The 16960-nt window shown below is 49.3% G+C and overlaps 1 long non-coding RNA gene across 3 annotated transcripts in view; it reads right to left on the reverse strand.

Moving 5' to 3' along the window:
* Positions 1 to 1182: 1182 nt before the first annotated feature.
* Positions 1183 to 16960, reverse strand: part of LOC124078048 (uncharacterized) — a 30907-nt gene continuing 15129 nt past the window's right edge. For 2 of the 3 annotated variants that reach the window (XR_006846798.2, XR_006846795.2), the window contains 3 exons: positions 4960 to 5057; positions 3666 to 4258; positions 1183 to 3467 (listed from right to left, as the gene is read on the reverse strand). This is a non-coding gene — a long non-coding RNA (uncharacterized LOC124078048). The remainder of the gene's footprint in view (positions 3468 to 3665; positions 4259 to 4959; positions 5058 to 16960) is intronic. The other variant, XR_006846797.2, reaches the window with a different exon arrangement.

A 16960-nucleotide genomic window follows, 5' to 3' on the forward strand; every position in this document is an offset into this window, starting at 1 on the left:
CTCTGGTGTTTGGTAAGTTCAAGGGCCTGGTCTTTCCCACATGGGGTTGATACACCCCGGCATCCATGTGATCAGTTCGATAAGAGCACAGGTGGTCATTTTTATTAGCATGATTGACTTCTCATCAGTCTGTGCCTTAGGGAGGTCGTTCACTTGTACAGACGAGGTGTGGACTCCTACCTCAGCCCGAAACTCAAATGGAGTAACTCACGGCAGACCATGCCCCTATAAAAGTGCCGTAACGCGGGGTCAGGCACAGCCTGAGAACCGCTCTCCTCTTTATCCTGGAGTCACTCAGAGCAGGGCACAGCCTGTTGTCCACACTGGTGATGGCCCGGGAGATGAATACGCCAACACGGAGGACATGTCGTGGGCTCCGACCTGCATAGAGCAGACTTTGTAACAAGCTGCCTTGTGCATTCCGCCCTGCCTTTGGGAGGACCCAGGGTCAGTCACCAGGAGCGGCTTTAAACCTGAACTTGTGCCATGACTCTTCCTGTGGCAGACATGACTAATCGGTCCCCGGACTCTCTCCCCCTGAGCTCCAGGTGGCCTCACAACCCCGCTCTGCCCTGTGGAGCGCTCTGCTCAGGCGCTAACAGCGGAGCCCGGTGGCGACCAGAGGAAGCACCTGCCCTCTGCCCTGGCCACTGCCGGGCTGCAGAGCAAGCCACCCGAAACCCAGGGGCTGCAAACGAGAGTCACTTAGCCTGCTCATTCCTCTTTGGGGCAACTGGGCTTGGCCATGGTCCAGCGGGGTGTGGCCTCTCGCTTTGTTTTGGGTTAGGTCTGCTCATGGTGCCCGTCTGGGGCCCTGCAGAGAGGCCAGCAATCAGCCGAGGACATCCGTTCACCTGTGTCAGGAGCAGAGGGGGGGCAGGCTTACCTGGGCGCACAGTGCTTTTTGATTTTTTCGGTACCAGGGAATCCAACCCAGGGCCTTTGCCTGCTAGGCCAGGGCTCTTGCTCGGAGCTGTCCACTAGCGTCTCCTTGGCCAAAGCAAACAGTGCCCCTGAGCCTGGAGTCCAGAGATGGGAGGTGTATCCTCCACCCTAAGAGCAAGGCAGGGCAGAGACTCGTGACCGAGCATTGGCACTGCCACCCCCTATCCTCTCCCTCCCCCCCTCCCCCCTCCTCCTCCCCCCCTTTCCTCCATCCTCCTCCTCTCACCCCGACCCTCATGTTATGGAGGCAGAGAAAGGGTCAAGCCGCACTGGGTGTGATTCCCCTCCTTGATTGAGTCCTCTAGTATCATCTTCCTTAGCCCAACAAACAGCCTGTCGGCCCAAGGGGTGAGTGGCAGGGAGGGCTGAACCTCAGAGCCCCAGAGGCAGGTAGAGGGGTTCCTTCTCTAGCCCAGCCGCTGGAGCTGGTGATTAATGGCAATTAAGTTGCTTCTGGAGTAGAGGTGAGGTGTGCAGGGAGGGAATTCGCTGCTGGATACGCTGTTGCTGTCGAGGGAGGAGAAGGGATGGGGCAGGTGCAAGCTGTCGGTCACCTGCAGCTCAATTTGTGGTCAAGAGCTTTGTGCCGGACAGGGAGGCTTAAAAGGGCTGTAGGAGCCGGCACCAGGGTGCATAGCCTGGAATCCCAGGTACTCAGGAGGCCGGGGCAGGAGGACGGCAAGTTTGAGGTCAGCCTGGCAACTTCGTAAGACCCCCGCCTCAAAATAAAAAGGGCTGGGGAGATAGTTCGGTCGCAGAGCACCTCTGGCTTTAATTCCCAGTTCAGCAGAAAAACAGAAACAGAAGGCTGTGAGGATCTCTCTTTAAGAAAAAGTTTCACTGCCTTTTTTATTCATGTATGTATTTATTTTTAAACTTAAATGGTGGATGGAAAAACAAAACCAGAGTAGCAAGGCATGTGACCTCCCAATCAGACATCAGCAAAAGGGACTCAAGGGGTTTTTATTCTTCCTGTTCTCCAGGATACCAGACCCAATCTATCCGGCCCATCCTGCTGCGTCCGATGGCGTGGATCCCACCCCTCTCAGGCTGGGCTCTGTAAGTGCTCCATCATTACCAGGAACCTGGGAAACAAGGACTAATATGATCGCGCCCTTTTACAGATGAGAAAACCGAGGCTTCCTGAAGTCGAATTATTGGTGGGCAATCATGTGGCTCAAGAATGCCAGGGCGTGGATGGAAGCCAGGCTGCTGGATTCAGCATCCTTACCCGCTGGATAATACTGTTTCTAAGAGGGGCCACTGGCCTAAAGGACAGGACAGCCAGCCGTTGCCTGCAACTCTGGGACGTGTTCGTCGTCCATCAGGAGGCCAAGAGGCGGCGTTGAAGTGGCCGGCCCCGCAGAGAACCCAGGCGGCCTCACCTTCCGCCATGGGCCGGAGCCCCCAAGGCCCTTGGGAAAGTTCTTCCGTCCCGGGGCTCCAGGCTCCCCTGGGCTGCAGAACCGTGGCCTGTTTTCGGGAGAGCAGTAAAGGTGAGCGGCAGCCAGTGGGGGTGCCGAGGAAGTGCGCGCCCCCCTTTCAGGCCAGGCTAGCCGAGTCCGGTGCGCAGGCAGGTGAGGCATTGATTTCCTCGCTCCTCCAGAGAGCCCTGCTACAGTTCCAGGGATAAAAGGGAAGGAAGAAAGACGGAATTGAATGGTCCAGGTTGAAAGGAAACTTTTGAACCGGGTTAGAAGACTCCAGTCGGGGGTTGGCTTCTAGTGTGAAGTGCCCAGCCTTGTTTAGCTGTGGTTGAGAGGGACAGGACGGGGAGGTTGGATAATTACCACTCCTTCCAAACGCTGAGAGGAAGCCACCGGCTCCTTTTTTGTTCCTTGCTGCCTGTCTTGGCTGTTCTGCAAGCCTGACTTGGATTGTCTCAAAAGCGTTTAGCTTCTGTAACGTCGCGCTCCACACCAGCCGCCCTCGGATTTCCACCGAGGCCGAGGCTCTGGGCTCACAGAAAACTCGGCTCGAAATCTTTTGAGAGGGCCTGACAATACCAGGACAGGTGGGTGACAGGGGAGCCACACTAGCTGGGTGGTGGCAAAGCATTTCCTCCTCTGAGACCCGGAGGAACCCGGTTGGATTGTCTCGCAGTAGAGTCCCGTCAAGAGGTCATCAGTCTGTCAGGAGAGGTAATTCGTCTCCAGGAAAAAAAGAAAGTAGAAAGAAATGGGGAGATTGCTAAATAGGAAGCACCGGTTCACACCCACAAGCCCTCCTCGGGCATCTGACATGGGCCGGGAAGTGCAATGAACCAAGTCTACTTTAGCCATTTTCACATCAACCTCAAGAAACACTCTTAGCAAAGGAAAAAAAGAGAAGAATCAAATGGGAACACGGGAACACTGTGTTCCCTTTTTCAGGTCAAAGGACTGAAGGTTTGGAAAGGGCTTAGGGAAGAAAAAGAGAATTCATTGTGTGGAATGTTGTAACTCCTGATGCTCAGACGCACCGCGAGACCTCTCTGCAAGAGATCTTCCAGGTCGCTGGAAGAGTCCAGATAAAAATTGTTCCTGCATAGGAAACACAAAGCAGGTCAGAGTTAGCATTAGCCTTCCCAACACCCCAGAGAGGTGCCTGTCATCATCCCCCGCTGCTGATGAGGAAGCCCAACCGTGCAGGGGCCTGCCCATCACGGGAATGCAGCCTCCCGCACCCGCATCCCTGCTCTTTAGCAGTCTGGGAGGTGGGGGAGTGGACTCTGTGCTCACATTTACACAGCCCCATGTTCTTTGTGAATCCTGAATTCATTGACATTCTTCCAGCATCCTCTGAAGCTTGTGGTGTATGCAGAAGAGTGAGGCGTAGGCATGTAGGAGGGGAAATGCTCCCTTGGGTTAAAAAAGAGTGGACAGAGAAGAGTTGGAGTCGTGTGCTTAAAGCAGGGCCATCTTGATCATCAGGGTGCCCAGCAAGCACCCCTTCCCCGCTCCTACTGTGAACTCCTCTCTCAGCGCCTGACATCAATGGTGGTAAGTGTAGAGACCAGGGCAGCTCCCTCCCGCGGGTGTGTCCTACACATAGATCCTGAAACTGCTGCAAGGCCCAGAAAGCTCCCAACTCTGCCCTGCATCCCCACAGCAGCACCTTTTTTGAAGAGGTACAACGACCGTTCCAGGAACCCTCTGACCTCTCAGAAGGTGTTTTCAGAAGGTATCATCCTTGCACGCAATTTAATATCTTTAGTGCCGGAGGAGAGAAATGCAGAGAGGGTGGTCTTTGGGGAATGGGTGTGGTACCCACAAAAGCATTTTATAAGTCTGTAAGTCATGACACAGTCATTAAAGAGATCAAAACTGTCATCCTGCAAGGGAAAAGGAATAAAGTAGGTTAACATAATTTTTCAGAATAATGAACACCAATAATGGGTGTTGTTTCCCCTCCCCATCTGGACTCTGCAGATAATTTTAATAAGGCCAGGGGGCATATTATTGAAGAATGAGCACGGATAAGCAGGAGAGTATGACTTGAAACATAGAACTGACTCATTTTCAAGGTGAAAACATGTATAATATCCTCATTCTTGCTCTACCTTCATCCTCATCTCTCCTTGCTTCTTCCTTGCTGAAAAATTATTCACGGGCAAAATAAAAAAGAGCGAATGCTCTCAAAATCACAACTCAACCATTGCCAAAAGAATTCACAATTGCCATGGCCGTCACCGAGACATCAGTATCTGTAGTTTATGGCCAGCTCAGCACTCTCAGAGAGAGAGAGAGAGCCCCAAATGCACCCCAACTCAAGCTGAGACCAAGATGGTGAACTCTTATGGTCCCTTCCATTACATCTCCATCGTTATGATCTGGATGTGAAGTGTCCCCCAAAAGCTCACGGGTGAGACAATGCAAGAAGCTACAGAGAAGAAACGATTGGGTCACAAGAGCCTTAATCCAATCTGCGAATCAGTCACCTGATGGGATTAACTGGGTGGTGGCTGGAGGCAGGTGGGGTGTGGCTGGAGGAGGTGGTTAATTGGGGGCATGGCTTTGGGGTATATATTTGTACCTGGCGAGTGGCATCTCTCTCATGTTCTTCTGAACATCGTGCAAGCTGCTCCCCTCTGCCACATTCTTCCGCCAGGATGTTCTGCCTCACCTTAAGCCCTAGGAATGGAAACACGGAGACCTCTAAAACGGTGAGACCCGTAATGAACCTTTCCTCCTCCACAGTTGTTCTGGTTGGGTCTTTCAGTTGCAGCAGTGAAAAAACTGGCTAAAACCATCATTGATAACATTAAACATCCATTTTATTATAAATAAAAAAGTCACTTGGGTCACTTTGATAGTTAGTCCTTCTGAGAATGCTTTCTCTGGACCAGTTACACTCCAAGTATGGTCCCCAAATGGACATTGGTCCATGAATCGACTTGACGTGGCCATGACATCCTGTGATCATGCAGGGCATGTAGAACCTTCTGGATCTGTCCAGCTCCCGCGGTAAGCCACATCGGTGATAGCTACAAACTAGTGGATTTGTAGTAAAGCCACTTATTGGTCTACGGTGGACTAAAAATTAACCCAACACACAGCAAAAATAAAAAGACAAAATAACCAGAGAGAATGTGAGAGGACCCCCTCATACACACACAGCCTGAGTTGGTCTGGGACCTCTCAACACTTACCCTCCGCAGGGTCGAGTACCTTGCTGCCAGACACTTGAGTATTGAGAACCCCCTGGGTTGATCGTGCCCTTCAAGCTGGGAGGGAAGCGTTTGGGAGAGAACTGGAGCTGGCATGGAGGAGAAGGACGTGACTCTTTTCCCGGAGGTTTCCGGGACAGTCAATAGAAGTCTCCAATCCTCCAGTAGCATGTGGAGCCCCAACTTTTCACTTCCAGAAATTCCAACACAAGACTCAAGGCCCGCCCCCCTTATGATCTTTCAGATCCCGGGGAAGACTGAGCCCATTCCTTTGTCATTAAGTGACTCAAGAATAACCTAGAAGAGGTGTGCTCGGCCAGGACAAGAATCACAGATGCTTCTGATGACAGTGATGTGGTGACGTTGAGCACCAGAGGTTCTTCCTGACCCCCCCGCTTAATTCAAGGATTGCCTTGATCATTTCCTAAGTGTGCAAAAGTGAGTTTGTGCCCATACGGTCATTCCAGGACCTGCCACAGAGGGTCTCCAGAAATGTTCAATGGCAAGACACGCAGAACCCAACCCCATTCTCCAATCACCTGCCAATCTCCCTTTTCCAATTCCGGCTCTTCTAATAGCCAAGTCGGAATCAAATCTCCAAGAGAAAAATACTCCAAACCGCAACCCAAGAACAGTGTTTCTGTAATTAAGAAAAGATTTTTGATCCTGAAGACAACCCAAGGCGTGTTAATTGCATGGGGGAGCAGACCGAAGCAGGCGGACCGCTTGAAACATCCCGTTATTTTTAAGATGTGTGGATTTCTAAGAAAATGTTCCCGCTGTGAGCATCTAAAATTTGTGCTTGGTGTAAATTGATAGTGATGTCAGAGTGGGGAGAACCTTTCTTTGCCAGGGCGTTCCATATCGCTTTCCTCTTCACACTTTTTGGTAATCACAGAGGAGCAGCGAAGCACCCCTTGGCGTTGAGTTTTAGGCAAAACTCAAGAATCGTCTTATAGGAATTAGTCTGGGTATAGTTCTGCCCGGGAGTGGGACTGGCCCAGACTCCATAGCTCAGGGCTCTTCAAACTTTGAGCTTCGAGGATAACTAACTGAACTAAGGACAAGTCTATGGACTGATCACAGGAGCTCAAGTAAAAATGCTTTTCCTAAATGGCCTTGAACTTGAGTTTTGCCCCAACCCCTTCCTTGAATCACTGACCAACAGATCTCCTCCCCCTCCCTCTTCCCTCTCTTTCCTTTCTCCCTCCCTCACACCATCCCTCATTTATTTTTCTATCTCACCTTCCTCTGTCTCCCTTCCTTCTCTCCCCACTTTTCTTTCCTTCACTCCTCCTCTCCTTACTTAAAAAGAAAAAAAAATTTGTAGGTGTGTGGGCAAAAAACTCTTTCCCCCAAATCTGTTCCATGCAGTACTTATTCATTAACTCCAAACTGCGAAAACAAAGGAACACTAAAAGCTAATAATCGTTTCTTATTTTGAAGGCAATAAAACATTTTGATAGAACATAACTTAGTAAAATTAGTGAAAATGTTAAACTTGCCCCCCCGCTAGCTCTTGCCTTTGAAAAGTTGTTCCGTGTGAGTTTCTTTAAAATCTCAGAAGCATTAAATCCTCATTAATAGAAACCCAGTGTATTTATGGTGTCAAAATATGTTTCAGAAAAGCCAAAAGCAACCGTTACACAACTTGCCTCATTATCAATAATCTAGCATTATGCCTTTTATGTGTCATTTCTTTACACAATATAGTATCATTGATGACTTTTAGCGAATACATCATGGCAAAGGATTACTCTCATCAGAGGCAGCCTTTGAAAAGGATATGCTAATTTCCAGGGAGCAAGAAAACATCAAAACAGTGCCAGCAAATAGCCAAGGGACTTTTATGTCTTAATATCCCTCAGAAGTGCTTTATCTCCTGGTGCAACGTGTATCGTAGTATAAACAGGAAATGGAACAGCCTCACCATCAAAGAAGCGCCAGGCCATGGCTGTAATTTCAGATCAGGTTTAATAAAGGTTATCTACAGTGGGCTAATCAAACAAAAGAGTGCATGTTTTAAAAAGCCATTTGATAATTTCCATTTAAGGTGCCCTATCAAAGAGATCCCAGTGATGTCTCCTGCTGAATCCCAGCACCTCCTTCCCACGGGACTCTCTCGGGACTCTCCTTGGTTGCAAGCCTGTTTGGATGTCCTAATTTTTAGGCAATCATCGTTTTGAGGTGACTGGCCTAGCTGAAGTTGGCTTACTTTAGTACAGATCTTGATCTGAATACACACACACACACACACATAAAAAATCAAAGAGTATGCATGCCCAGAGATCCAGATCCACAGCTAGAAAGCAAGTCATAAGCCCTTTACCTGACCTGGGGGAGCAGGGTTGGGGGCAGCACCTGTGTCCTCTGTAGCGTAGATGGAATTTAAGATAGCATCATGACTTGAACTTGAGAGCATCCACCCCCCCCAAAAAAAAAAAAACTTATCATTAAGTAGTATTTGAGGTTCTGATTTGGGCACCAAAAATTGCTTAGTATTTCTGTATTGGCAAACAAATCCAGTCTTCTCTCTGTTTCCTGCTCCATGTGGAACATAAATGCCCCTGAGAGTCTATGGCATGGAGCTGCAGATAGATAGGAGACAAATGCTTCAACATCAGCTCCAGTGCTATGAGTAGCCTGCAAGGGTGACCCCATGCCACAGCCACACTGGCCCTGCCCCTGCCTCCCCGGCCCAGCCCCACTCTGCCCCACTTCCCCGCTGGGCCAGGGCTCCCCACATTTGCAAGTCAAACGTCTCCATTCAGTTCCTCTCAGCTGATGACCAGGGAGCTGCTGGGACAGATGGTGCCGGGACCTGTCAAGCAGCCGCCTCTCCAATTCGCCAAAGGAGGGGGCATCAGGAGGGGAAGGTCATCTGCCAGAAATCAGGGTCTGGCACAGCCGGGGTCCAAAGGAGTCACTGTGCCACCTCCTCCCTTGGAGGCATCTCCAACAAAATTCCCCGGCCATGCTTCTGCATTTACTCTTTTCTTTGGAGGAGGGGAGGGGACGGCAGATGATGGCGGAGGACACCCACAGTTTTTGGTGGTCGCTCATATCCCTGCTCTCAGCCCCCCTCCACAGACAGAGGCCTTCCTGCTGTTCCCCAGGTGTCACTCCCTGCCCCGCCGCCCCAGACCCCAGGGAGGGGACCCTCTGGCACCTGGCCGGCAGCCCATCCATCTCAGCCTGCAGGCGGGGCCCCTCCCCCAGCTGTTGCCATGACAGGCTGCTGGGCCCTGGGGATCCAGGCGGCCCAGACACTGGTGGCCAGGGCAGGGAGGGTCAGAGCCGGGGCTGGGGCAGTGCCATATGCCAGGGCCCGCGGCTCAGGGCTGAATCCGCCAGCAGTCGCCCACCAAGAGCCCTCCAGTCATTGTGGAGGCAGCTGGGGGGCGGGGGCAGGTTTTGCTTTGTAGAGAGATGGTCTGTCTTTTTCATCTCTTCTCTGGCCCTCGGCCCCCAACAGAGGCCTAACTATGCCCAGCCCAGGCACACCACATGGCCACAGGCGGGGCCTACGTGACAGTCATGTCGATGGAGCAGGGGTCGCAGAGCTCAGCAAGCCGCTCCAGGCCCAGATCCTACGCCCCACCCCCACCCCTCTGAGCAACCCTCAAAATTCCCACCACACAAGCGACCGACCCATCCGAATTCCAAACCTGCCCTGCGATTGTCCCACCCTTGCATTCTATGTGTAGGAATCTGATGAAACCAAGAGTCACTTCTAGGAACAGCGCCCTGTCCCTTGGAGACAGCAGACCAAAGCCCCAAGGACAGAGTCACCAACAGTCATCCCAAGCCCCCAGGAGCTTCACCCCTGTCTCAGCCCCACCAGGAACAAGCACAAACAGAAGCAGAAGCGTGGCTTGCAGGCCCTGGGAGGACTTTCAGGACAAGTGTCAGTCCCTCTGCGGACAGCGGCCAGGGGAGACGTTCAGGGCAAGGAAGCCCTCAGCGTTGATTTGAAAGCTTGCAGTTGAGGTCCCCTGTCTTCCTCTCTTGTAACCTCAGTAGCCAGCTGGGAGGGTGCCTGCAGCCCGCCCCCCCCTACCCCCAGCACCCCGAAGGTGTGAGTCTTGGACTACAGGCAACAGCCTATCAGCATTATTTTTTATTCCATGTATCCACTCAGTGTTTTCAGAGGGCTTTCTTTTCACCCAAGCACAGACAGGCACTTAGTAGAGTTCAGAGCCCCCCGGGGAGCATAACATCCCCCAGTGGATCACTCCACCCTCAAGTCATGTTCTTTGGATAGACTTGAGATTTGCTCCAGCTCTGCCATTTATTAGCTGGGTGATGGGAGCTTGGTCTCCTCTTCTAAGCCTCATACAGTTGCTGTGAGAATGAAATTGTCGATCAATTATCATGGCAAATTTATTGAGTACTTAGTATGTGCCACTCATGATACTAGCCACGTGAGCTTCCTGATTTCAATGTTCTTAACAGATTGTGAAGCAGCTACTATCCTTCGCTGTGTTTTACAAGTGAAGAAACTAAGGCACAGAGAAGTCAAGTAAGTTGTCCAAGGTCATGAGATACTTAAATCTACACTTAATGGTGTAGATTTGAAACTCTACAAACATGAAGGAAATTGTAATGTCAAGGGCAAATAAAACATCTAAACCAGCATCATCTGATATGGCAACATCATGGACAGATCAGATAGGGCACTCCCACCACTGTGGGAGGATCAGTGCTGATAAAACTGCTACTGTCAAGGATTTTTAGCAATGGGATTATTTTTTTTTTCCCAATAAGATCTTACTTGAAACCTCAATGACTCAAATAAACAAATGTGCTACTTTAATTAGAATGAATTTGTTCTCTTAAGTCAGATGAGTAACATTTGTTAGTTACTCAATGAGAATTGTAATTGTATCTTTTAAATTTTTATGTAATTTATTGTCAAACATTTGCATTGTGAAGTATTACATATGCCTAGAACACAAGCTTAGATAGGAATGTAGAGTTGAATGAATAAGTGTCCGAGTGGCCACCCAGGTGACCACCGGCCCCGGGGAAGACAGGGAGAATTGCCCGGGACTCAGACCTGGTCCTCCCTCCAGGCAGGCCTGCCCATTTCCAAGGTCACTCCTACTGATCCCTCAGAGTGGGTCACCAACACAAGGATGCCCCAACTGATGAAAACCGTGTGACACTCAGGGGATAGAGATGACATCAGCAAACTGTAGCTCATGAATTAAGAATGGTTTCTACATTTTTAAATGGTTGGGGGAAAATCAAACAATATTTTATGACACATAAAAATGCATGCAATTCAGATTGAAGGGTCCACAAAGAGGGCTTTATTAGAGAAAAGCCATGATCATTACTTAACTTGTCTATAGCTGCTATCGTATTACAGGAACAGAGTAGAATCATCACAAGAGACTGTAGGTCCCACGAACTCCAAAAGACTCACCCTTTCCAGAAATCTATCGCTGCTGGTCAGCACATCCCAAACCAAGCTCAGCATCCAAGGTGCAAATCATTTCCACACTTTCATTTTGGTTACGCAATTACAAGCAACTCCTGATTTACCCAGGCAAGGGGTTTGTTTTTTTTATGCAACTCACCTGGCGACTTCGGAACACACTTTAATGAAACTGATCTGAAGACGCAAAAGAGAAGCATCTAGAAATTTTATTTCCAAGTTCAAATACGTGCGACTATCTAAACTTGGCTCACGTTCTTTACATTTATGGAAACGAAAGAAGAGGCATTCTTAGGATAAATGCAAAATAACCTACAACACAGGATTTTGGAGACAGAACATTTATAAGTTCACTTTGTTGCACACCTAGCAATAAGACAAAACTGGCGAAACAGGTGTGCCCCCATTCTGCTGAATTCTGAATGGAGCTGAACCCACTTTAGCTGTCACAGCGCACAACTTTAAACTGGATTAGAAAAATCTGAGGAATCTCCATACTGCTTTCCAGAGTGGTTGCACCAATTTGCAGTCCCACCAACAATGTACAAGTGTACCTTTTTCCCCACATCCTTGCCAATACTTATTATTGCTTGTATTCTTGATAATTGCCGTAGAGTCAGATGAAATCTTAGAGTAGTTTCGATTTGCATTTCTCTAATTGCTAGAGACGTCAAACATTTTTCCATGTTTGTTGATGTGTTGTATATCTTCTTCTGTGAAATGTCTGTTCAGTTCCTTAGCCCATTTATTGATGGGGTTATTTGGTTTTCAATGTTAATTTTTTTTTAGTTCTTTATCCTGGAGATTAATGCTCTATCTGAGGGGCATGTGGTAAAGATTTCCTCCCATTCTATAGGCTCTTTCTTCACATTACTGTTTCCTTTGCTGAGATGAAGCTTTTTAGTTTGACTCCATCTCATTTATTGTTTCTTGATTTTACTTCTTGCCCTTTAAGAGTCTTGTTAAGGAAGTCAGTTCTAAGCCAACATGGTAGAGATTTAGGCCTACTTTTTCTTCTCTTAGGCACAGGGTCTCAGTTCTAGTGCCTAAGTCTTTGGTCCAGTTTAACTGACAACAGTTTTTTAAAGTCTTAATTTTTCAAAATTGAATTGAATTCAATGGTTGGGGAGCCCCCAAACACTCACACACACTCCTACTAGAACATTCCTGGGATTGGGGAAGGAGTCGGAATTTGTCTTTCATGATTCTGGGGAGTAGTTCTCAAAAGGTACCCAGGTGGAGGTGGGTCTGCCCCTCAGAACTGGGGGAGGAGATGTAATATTGGAATATTCCTATGTGGGCATTACACGGTCAAGTTCAACCAAGCCCCCTTGGCTGTTGGGGCACGCATGGAAAAGGTTGAGGAGGTCTGGCCTGGGGCCGAGCTGAGCCTCTGGCAACCCCTGGTGGAAGGAAGGATTGTCAGAGTGGCTCCATCACCCCATCCCTTGAGTGGATCCCAGCACCCTGTGCTCAGCCACTGTCGGGCCCCCGTGCTTCTCTTTCCCGCGGGCTCCACACTCTGAGGACCCACATCTTTCCTGACCTCCTGCGGCTCTTCCCCCAGCCCTCTCCTAGAGCCTAGTCTAAACCTTCCACCAACTCTGTGGGCTGACTCTGGAGGTCTCCTCCCTGGACCAGGTAATGACCCCCACCTGAGGGCCTGAGATAAGAATCTCCATCCCGCTCCCAAACTTCCATTTCTGTGGATTCAGTGAAATCCAATTCAACATCCACCAAATGTGATCATCCTCCTTTTTGCCTCCTGAGTTTTACTTAAAGATTTATCCTTATTATGGTATTACTATTTTTCTTCCATTTTGCGATTAAACTGAAGGGTACTTAGCTGCCAAGCCACATCCCCAAGTCCTTTTTTAAAATAGATTTTATTTTGGCACAGGGTCTTGCCAAATTGCTTGGGGGACTTGCTAAGTTGCTGAGGCTAGCCTTGAACTTGTAATCCTCTTGACTCAGCCTCCGGAGCCTCTGGGATTACAGGCGTGCCCTGGTATGGTATTACAATTAAAATGATTAGAATTCTACTACAATCATCAAAATATTTTTAAAATTATGTGAAATTCTAAATTATTTCATCACGATCAAAATTATTCAAATACTTATTTTGAAAGGAAACTTAGTTAGTACCTACACCGGAAAAGAAGCAAGACGGCTGCAATGCATAGAAGGTACCGCTTAAAGATAAATGCAATGACCGCAAAACACATTCAAGAGGATTCTGGGTCCTGCGGCAGCTGACGGTCCTGACTCGGATCTTGCTCTCCACCATTTGAAGGTGGAGGAGATGAGCAGGTTAAAGGAGTATTTAAGTTCCTCTCATCTCAGGCTGAGCTTCCCTTCTTGCCTGAGATCCAGAGACTCAAAAGAAAGTTGCCAGGAGGGGTAATCGTCTCCCAGGTGACTCAACACTCCCCAGGCTGCCTTCATCGCCCTCTGAACTCGCCTCTCCCTCCTGGGAGTCACCTGGGTCTCGCACACTGGGAAGCAGTGCAGTTACTATCAGAGAGCAAGACTCAGAGACCATGCCGCCAGCTGCCAGCTCTGGACCCTGGCAAGTTCTTACAACTGTGCCTCCATCATCCCTTCTAGACAAAGACAACCCCAGCCCCTGCTTTGGAGGTTGGTGCAAGGGTTAGATGAGATACTGCATGGAAGTTCCTCACTCAGCTCCCATGACAGAAAATACATTCAGTTAGTCAACCAATATTTTTCAGCCACCTGAACTCTGCAGGGTAACGAACGTGAAACTCCCAGCCCTTGGGGGTTCTACTCTGTGACAGGAGCGCCTGGGTGACTCCTGGTCTTCACGGCCACATCAGTCCAGCCAGACAGAGACTTGGGACAGGCCTCAGACTTTACAACAGTCCTCTCTCCCAGGAAGAGGGTCCCACGGCCTCCCCTCTCATCATGGAGCCCCCAGAGACGCTCTCGGTGTGTTGGCTGGAATCTTAGTGGTGACGAGTGCCGCTCTGTAGAATGAGATCTGAGATGCCAGGCAACCAGAGCAGGCCCCAGAGAGGACCCCTTCCGAATCGTCTTAGGCTGGAACCGAGCTGGTGGCCACTGTTTTCCGAGTGGGACCCAAAGGCTGGGAACACACTAGACCCCCATATTTCCTCTTGGGAGGAGAAGAGGACTTGCCAATACTAAAGAAGCTTGGGTTTTAAGACCCTCTGAGTTCTGGCATGTGCTAGAATGTTCTACCAGAGAGAAGAAGACAGATGGCCATCTTTCTCCAAGCATTTCAGATTCCTTTTCTTTATTTTGTACTTGTATTACTTTTGTATTCTTTCTCCTAAAGAGGAGCCCCCCCCAAAAAAAAAAACTTTGTAAGCCCTTCGAAACCTGAGTTGGTGCCTAACTGGAGGTTCCCAGACATGCTCTCCAGAGGAAGATGGGCCAGGGGAAGGGCAAGGCCACCAAGCAACTGGGTTCTCGTCACAGCCGGTGCCACAGACAAGCTGGGTGAGCACAGGCAAGACCTTTGCCTCTAGACAATCATCTTTAGAAGAACATGAGGGGATCCTCATGCTCAAGTAGGTGATGACTCTCCTCTGCTCTGGCCAGTGGGGCCCAGGGGAATCGAAGGCAGAGGAGCCACCAAGAGCCTGGCCCCTTCATCAAACTATGAATGCAGAGGAGCGGGTGGCTTCTCCCATCCCAAACCATTAGGTGGACCACTCAGCACCCCAAGGACCTTGCAGAGTTTCTGCACGAATAAAGTACAGGGCTGTTATCAATCTTTAGATTTGCTGGTTTGGAGATAGTAACAGCAAACCAGCAGATCTAGAGATTGATAACAGCCCTGTACTTTATTCATCAGAACTTTCTAGAAATTTCTAGAAACAGTGTGAGACGTTCTAAGTGCACAACGTTCTGGTTAGGCAGCTGAAGGAAATTCCATGTGAAAAACCCCACTGCTGGTCCTGAAGGTTGCCTGCATTACTTAGTTCATTAGCCTGAAATTTAATGCAAAACTGTTTATTAATTTAGATAAGTAGAAAAAAAATCTCTGTATAGAAAAGGCTGATTTGGATACAAAAAAACAAAAACCAAAAACCCTCGTACCAAGCCAAACTAAACATCAAGGGAATTATTGGTTTTTATAATGAAAGATGCAAAGGTAGTATGGGTTTCAGGAGTGGTTCCATCCAGACATTTGGGCTGCCTCAAGGATCCCCTCATTTTTGTCTCTATCTCATTTTCTCTCTCCTTTATAATTTGCCACCTTTGCTTGAGAAGCAGACTTGAAATCAGAACTCTAGTGCAAGTGCTTTATTTAAAGGGTGGTTCTAGAAAACCCCTAGTAGGAGAGTAAGGAAGTGAGACAGGAAAGGGTCAGCAGCTGATACAGGGTGTGTCATCCAGCGAGTGACCACCAAGGGCAACTGGAGCGTCATTCCACGGGGCAACTCAAGGAGACCATGCAGAGTGTGTTCAAAGTCTCCTGCCCAAGCAGCAAGGGAGGAAGGTATGTATCCGCCTACTCCTGCCCATAGTCACTAGCTCTCGAAAACTCCAAAGCAAGGGCTCCGTGTTTGCTCGCCTGCCCCCTGCCGAGGAGGGGCACGGCTCTGTCCCGGCATCCCATGCCCAGCCCAGGAGTCGCTCTGTCCCCTGGAGCTCACACCTCCAGTTCTGAACCAACTATAGGGCCAGGACGGGACAGAGTGTGCTGACTGGCTTGGTGCAGGGTAGAGCTGTCTTCCCCGCAACGACACGCCTTTCAACAGAGACCAAGGACTCTCGGGAAGGGGAGGGCGGAGAGGATGCAAACACCTGGCACAGCATGCTGCAAGTCTGGCCTACTGGGCAAACATGGATCGCGAACCACAACGGCACAGGGATCTCCAGAGTCACAGACCCAAACACCCGGCACAGGCAGTCACAGCTCCGAGGCACACACCCAGCCAAGGGACCAGACCCTGCTCTCAGCCCTGCCAACGCCTGCCACCAGGGAATGTGGGCCCAGGGGTGCCAGATTTTCTGATATTTCAAGAATAGCCAGAAATCTGGATTTTAATATGAACTCTTCCCATCTGAAATGTTGGAAATGAATTCAAAATGTTTTGGATACGACGTGGGCCAAATAACACACATCTGGGGGCCAGACGCAACCTTGGATGGCCAGTTTGCAACCTCTGATGCAGATCCACCCCATAATTTTACAGAAGGAGAAACTGAACTGTTCCAGAGATGTTGGGTGACTTACCCAAAGTCAAGCAGCTGGTCAGCGGCGAAGCTGGGACTGGAACCCTCATCTTGACATTGCAGTATGTTATGGGCTCAGAGAAGACCCACTCAGTACCCCCAACCAAGGTCAGCAAATTACAGCCCTCGGGCCAAATCTGGCCAACAGTCTGCTTTTTTGTAAATAAAGTTTTATTGGAACATGGCCATGAGCTTTTGTTTACATAACGCCAGTGACTGTTTTCCCACTGCAAGGACAGAATTGAGTCATTGTGACAGAGACCATATGGCTCACAAAGTTGAAAATATTTACTGTCTGACCTTTACAGAAAAAGTCAGCTGATCTAGACCCTGGGCGTTTGCAGATGTCATACCTCCTGTTTCAACTACTCAGGAGATACCCTCAGGGTCGAAGGAGTTATTTAAGAACAAGTCTGAATCCATTGGCATGTGGCAGGCCTGGGGGCTCAGGTCCTGGGAAGGGGGGACAGGATTGAGGCAGCAGCTGAAGTTCATCTCATCCCAAATGAGTTCTCCCCATGAGACGAGGAAACAGAGAGTCCCTGCCCCCACCACCACCAATACCAAGGAGGGCGACAGTTTCCTTGAGGAGCCTACAGGAAAGGGGAGCTAACTCAGTGGAATGAAATGGCCTAAGAATGTAAAGCTTCTTACCAGCAAATAGGAACTTTCTCTAAATCGAATTTGGGGATGGC

The sequence above is a fragment of the Marmota monax genome, unplaced genomic scaffold (genome assembly GCF_021218885.2).
Source record: "Marmota monax isolate L192 unplaced genomic scaffold, Marmota_monax_Labrador192_F-V1.1 WCK01_AAM20220418_F8-fsc00173, whole genome shotgun sequence".
Taxonomy (NCBI): domain Eukaryota; kingdom Metazoa; phylum Chordata; class Mammalia; order Rodentia; family Sciuridae; genus Marmota; species Marmota monax.